The sequence below is a fragment of the Chanodichthys erythropterus genome, chromosome 12 (genome assembly GCF_024489055.1).
Source record: "Chanodichthys erythropterus isolate Z2021 chromosome 12, ASM2448905v1, whole genome shotgun sequence".
Taxonomy (NCBI): Eukaryota; Metazoa; Chordata; class Actinopteri; order Cypriniformes; family Xenocyprididae; genus Chanodichthys; species Chanodichthys erythropterus.
Genome location: NC_090232.1, coordinates 5,905,247 through 5,911,246, shown reverse-complemented (window position 1 = coordinate 5,911,246; position 6,000 = coordinate 5,905,247).

Genomic DNA, 6,000 nt, shown 5'->3' with positions numbered 1-6,000 from the left:
TTAACAATGCAATAATATCATAGAGTGTAAATGATTATATTTATTAAAATTATTAAATTGATGCTGCCTTATTAGGAGAATAAAAACCCTCCCTACACCTCCCCCTAACCCTACACAATAAACACGTTTAATATTTTTAAACACTAATTTGCAGTTTATTTCCACTTATAGAACATTATTTTAATTTTATCGAAAATAAATGCGAGCTCTGCAAAAGGCAGACCCACGTCGATCTCATTAAAAGCCAGGTCTGCAAGCCTTATTCTCTACTGCTGCACCACTGAAGACATTCATTTCTACAATTCTTTTTTAAAGCCTGGAACACACCAAGCTGGACAGTTTTTGTTCGTCGGCTGACTAAGTTTTCTCAGGTCCTCATCGGCTTATTTTCAGCTGATTTGACATGTTGAATCGGCGTCGGAGCTCATCGGTCAATCTGATCATTCCGATTGGTTGTTCAGCTACTGCTACCTGCTGGTACAGAAAGGCATTTCTTCTTACACAGGCGCAAAATGGACGTGCTACTTGGCCGTCGGGTGTCGAGCGTCAGTTTGGTTTGTCAGGGCAAGTTTGGACCCAGACGCTGCCGACGTGAGCGAACCCTGCAGTTTGCTATTGTTACCACTAGTTTGTCAGTGTCGGCTTGGTGTGTTCCGGGCTTAAAACTTGAGTGACCAAATCAGACATTGGTGGGCGGAGCTAGTGTAAATGGCATTTGTCAACAAGGGCGCTATTTGCACTTAGTGTAAATAGACACTCAGTTTATTTTATCTGTCAGTAACCTGCATCTAGTCTCTTTAGAATGGACTATCTGATATATTCAGCTCCGCATATGTCATAAAATAAAGCAACTCCATTTTTTTTTGGAATCTTCCTTTGTTTCTCTGACTGAAAATATAACTGTTGGGATTGTCACTGGAAAGAGTGCCAAAACTCCTCAGGTCGTATTTTTGGTGGAAAATTTGAGGACATTATCATTTTCTTTTTCTAAATATGATGTAACCATACTGTCCTGTGACTACAAATAAACAGAAACAGACACGACTAAATAAGTGTCCTCTTTCTTTAGTGAAATAACGGCAAGTATTGCTTCATTTCTGTGACAAATGTGCAATCTTGACACAAATTAATTTATTGTGATCAATGCATCACTTATTATTGAAAAACTGTGGTAAAAACTATCGATGCTTGGGTTTTAAAATGTTTAGGTAAACATTTAAAATCCGTGTTACTGGTGGGTTTTAGTGAAGTGCTGCAGAGCTTCTGGCCCAACGGTGGAAACGCAGCATGGTTTTGGGCTATCAGCCTAGCTGGCCCATTGAAAGCCCTGGCTCACACTAGTCTGACAGTGGAAAAGTGGCTAGTGTTTATATTCGAACTACAAACTTTTATCCCAGTACTTCTGTGATAATTTGACTTATTGTAAGACAGAAATAATGATACTGTCTGGTTGAAAAGACTGTTTCATACCTATACATCACAACTGCTCTCTCTGGCTCAGCAGCAGCACCATCACAGATTTGAATGTTCCATTGTGATGGAACTTATGTAAGGTTTAATAGACAGCCGGATCATTGTAATTTAGGAATAAGATTGTGTGGATGTTTAAATGTTTTAAAGTTGATTTGCATACAAGTACCTTCAAAATGCTTAAATGTTAACTATGAATTTATAAAAATGGAGAAGACATCACCAGTTATAATGGTTGTTATTCCTCCAATGTCTTGACATTTGCTTTTCTGCTTCAAATACCACCAGTAAAGACTCTTTTAACTATGTCTGAGCATGAGTGAAATATATATATATATATAAATAAATATAATTTATTTATATATATATATTTATAATTATTTATATATATAAATATATATAAATAAATGTATGAAAAGATCAGATGCAAAAGCCTCTAAGTTCTGAAATTTTCTTTTAAAATAAGCATTTTTATCAAGCTTGTATGTTTAGGTTCAGTAATTTCACTGTAATGCCAATTAAAAGGTCATTTCCATTGCCATTAAAGTGAATTACATGAACATAAACATGCGAGCTTGATAAAAATGCTCATTTTAGAAGAAAATTTTGGATGGCACTTAGAGGCTTTTGCATCTGAACTCTTCATATATATATATATATATATTGTGTAATACCATTTCAGACTGTTCACAGCCAAATAGAAAAGTAGAGTGGTTTCTATTTTGGTGGAAGGAAAGTCAGGGCAGGAGGAATGGCAATAGTATTCACTTGATGACACAGAGGAGGTAATCAATACTGACATCAGCTCCTGTAATGATCGTCTGAGGTGTGTATGTGAGAAGGTGTTGAGCTTGCGTTCGATCATCTCAGTGTGCTCCTGCCTATTGATTGCTGTGTCTTTTGTAGTCTGTTTGACTAAACAGTAGACCGTCAGTGATCTTACCTCACATGGAACAGCAGCATGTGTCTGGGCCATCGCCAGATGCTTTGGTATTTGCTTGAAGATAATTCCTGTAGTTGTAAAAGTGCCAAATCAGTGATTCTCAAGATTCCATGAATTGCCCACTGGAAGAGACTGTCTGACTGACATATAAAGTGTGGATTTTCTGGATTTTATTTATCTGGAATTGTACAAACCCAATTCCAAAAAAGTTGGGGCACTGTACAAATTGTGAGCAAAAAAGGAATGCAATAATTTACAAATCTCATAAACTTATATTTTATTCATAATAGAATATAGATGACATATCCAATGTTGAAAGTGAGACATTTTGAAATGTCATGCCAAATATTGGCTCATTTTGGATTTCATGAGAGCTACACATTCCAAAAAAGTTGGGACAGGTAGCAATAAGAGGCCGGAAAAGTTAAATGTAGATGTAAAGAACAGCTGGAGGACTGATTTGAAACTTATTAAGTCAATTGGCAACATGATTGGGTATAAAAAGAGCCTCTCAGAGTGGCAGTGTCTCTCAGAAGTCAAGATGGGCAGAGGATCACCAATTCCCCCAATGCTGCGGCGAAAAAATAGTGGAGCAATATCAGAAAGGAGTTTCTCAGAGAAAAATTGCAAAGAGTTTGAAGTTATCATCATCTACAGTGCATAATATCATCCAAAGATTCAGAGAATCTGGTACAATCTCTGTGGGTAAGGGTCAAGGCCGGAAAACCATACTGGATGCCGTGATCTTCGGGCCCTTAGACGGCACTGCATCATACAGGAATGCTACTGTTGAGCTAAATCTCAGGAATGGGTTTAAAAAAACTACACTTCCCAGAGTGCACCAGCAGCAGCAAACTGGCTGACACTGATTGAGAGCACCTGTAAAAACATGGAGGTTCTCATTCATTTAAACAAAGGAACTTCAGAGAGAAGACACTCCAAGTTCACTCAAAGATTCAGTCCAAAGACGCCAATGGTTGGTGAAATGTTTTATTTAATTTCATGATGTTTAAAATGCTGCTTAATATGTTCAAATATGTTTAACTGCTCTGTAGATTGGTTAAACACTTTGCAGCATTGACTTAATTGATTTTGTGTTTAAATGAGTTTGTGCTAAATTTCATTTTGAGTTTGGAAAAGAAAAATGTAAATGTACTATTCTTTTGTATTTTATACAAGTTTAATGTTAAAACTTTACTAAAACATATGAAACTGTTTATTTAAAATGTTTAGTTAAAATGGTAACATTTATTTCTCTGTCTTTAAAGGTTTACAACCTAATTTACTAAATCAACTGACAAAGCCAAAAAGAAAATTAAAAGTGTTTGAGTGGAAATTTGAGTTGTCCTTGTGTCCTTTGGAAGTTGAACAAGAGCAGGACTTGACAGTTGTAAACCACGCGGAGCGGCCTGGCCCTGAGGATAAACGGCTTCAGATCCAGAAATAAGCTGTTGACGCAGAGGAAGTCAAGATGGCGGAAGATGTCCTGGGGAAGTCGGTCCAGCAGCTCAAAAAGGAGAGGACCACTGCAAAAAGCAACTTCACCAGACAAGCTAACTTCATTTCAAGAGGAGCAAGCAGCATGCTTCAAGTGGAATTAAGGGAGGAATTCACCAAGCTTTCAAACTGTTTCAGAAAGATGCTCGATGCCAATGATGACTACAGGATTGGACTGGAGGCTGACATCAAGACTGAGGATAAAGAAGCAGGTCTTGACGAACAGCAAGAGGCCGACATTGATAGATCTGTAAAAGAAGGAGAAACAAAGTTGGCAGAGATAAGGGACATTGTTCAAACAAACCTGTGGTCGAGGTATGGAAGAAGTGAACTTCTTGTGGCAATCCTAGAAGCAGAAAAAGCCAATGATAGAGCGGCTGATGTACATGTGGAAAGTGCCAATTTGGAGGGCTATGAAGTGCACCTCACCCTCTTGGAAAAGAGAATAAAAGAGGCTATCTCAGCAATGTCAACATGGGAGAGATGGATCCCTGTGGAATTAAAGGATGAATTAGATGGAAGAGTCAAAGACGTAAGAGCATCCTACTACAGGCTTGAATTAAGGAGAGCTGAATTTGCCACTGCACGGACGATCAATGAGCAAGGCACAGGAGTGAAAGTACTACCCCAACCAGCAGCATCCACACCAATAGTGAGAATCAAGCCAACCACTCTACCTATCTTCAATGGGAGCAAGAGAGAATATCACAGATGGAGGAAAGACTGGGAAAGCCTGCAAAAGCAGGGAGAACCATCCGGATCAACTGAAGTTAAGAAAATTCAACTCTTGGAGAGTGTGGATGTCAAAATCTCAAAAGACCTTAGACTTTCAACATACACCACTGCCAATGACATGTTCAGAGTCCTGGAGAACAGATATGGCAACAAGTCAACCATCACTGTGGAAATCCTTGAAGAGCTGGAGAAGATGCCACATGTGAAGGGGAACCAGCCAAGAAAGGTCATTGACGTCATACAGTCAGTGGAGAAGGCCCTAGCAGATCTCACGGAATTAGGAAACTCTGGAGCCATAAAGAACCCACTGGTAATTAAATCCATTGAAAGCAAGTTGCCTGACTTTATTAAAAGAGACTGGTTGATGTTCATGGTTGAACCTAGAAACAATGTCACATCAGATAACCACTTTGACATGCTCTTGAAGTTCCTTAAAAGTCAAGAAGAAATACTAGAGAGACTCGAACAGCTCAGAACTGTGGAGAAGATGGAGAAACCAGATCGTTTAGACAAGAAATATGACAGAAAGATTGCCTCAACAAAAACTACTAAGAAAGAAGAGCTTGATGAGGTATGTGGTGTCTGTGGTGATAGTGGGCACAACAACAAAATCTTTTTCTGTAGAAAGTTCAAAAGACTTAAGCTACCTGAAAAGAAAGCTGTATTGAGAAATCTGGGAGCATGCAGAAAATGTCTTGTATGCCATGATGGAGATGGATACTGCAGAGACACTTTCCTATGCAGAAATAAAGATTGTAAAAGGGAAGGTGGTGCCCCAGACCACCATTTTTTCCTCTGCCCAAAAGGAGAAGTCAAAAGAGGGGAAGAGAGAAAGAGTGGAAAAGACAGCAAATGTGAAAGCAAACTAACAGAGGAACAAGAGGAGTTCTTGTCTGAACTTTCCCCAGAAATGGCAGATCGATGCAGAAAGGCTTTCACCAACACCAACAAAACCGCAGTGACACTCGATGCTTCAGGCCAGTCTGAGCTACTGCAGAGAAATGGGCTATCTGAACTTCCTGTCATCATGATGTTGATGCAAGTCACTGCAAACGCAGGGCAGAAGATTGGGACTTTAATTGACCTTGCTTCAGACACAAACTACATTACCCATAAGGCTGCTGAAAGACTGAAGTTAAGAAATGAGAAGATAACTTTAGTTGTGCATGGGGTTGGTGGAATGACCATGGAGGTGAACACACAAAGGTATCTCCTCAAGGTCAGAGTCAAGACTCCTAAAGGAACAGAGAGGGCTCATGAAATGGTCTGCTACGGCTTGGATGAAATCGCCAGAGTGCATCAAGTAATTGAACCTGAGAAGTTGAAAAAATTCTTCCCAGAAGTCAAACTTAAAG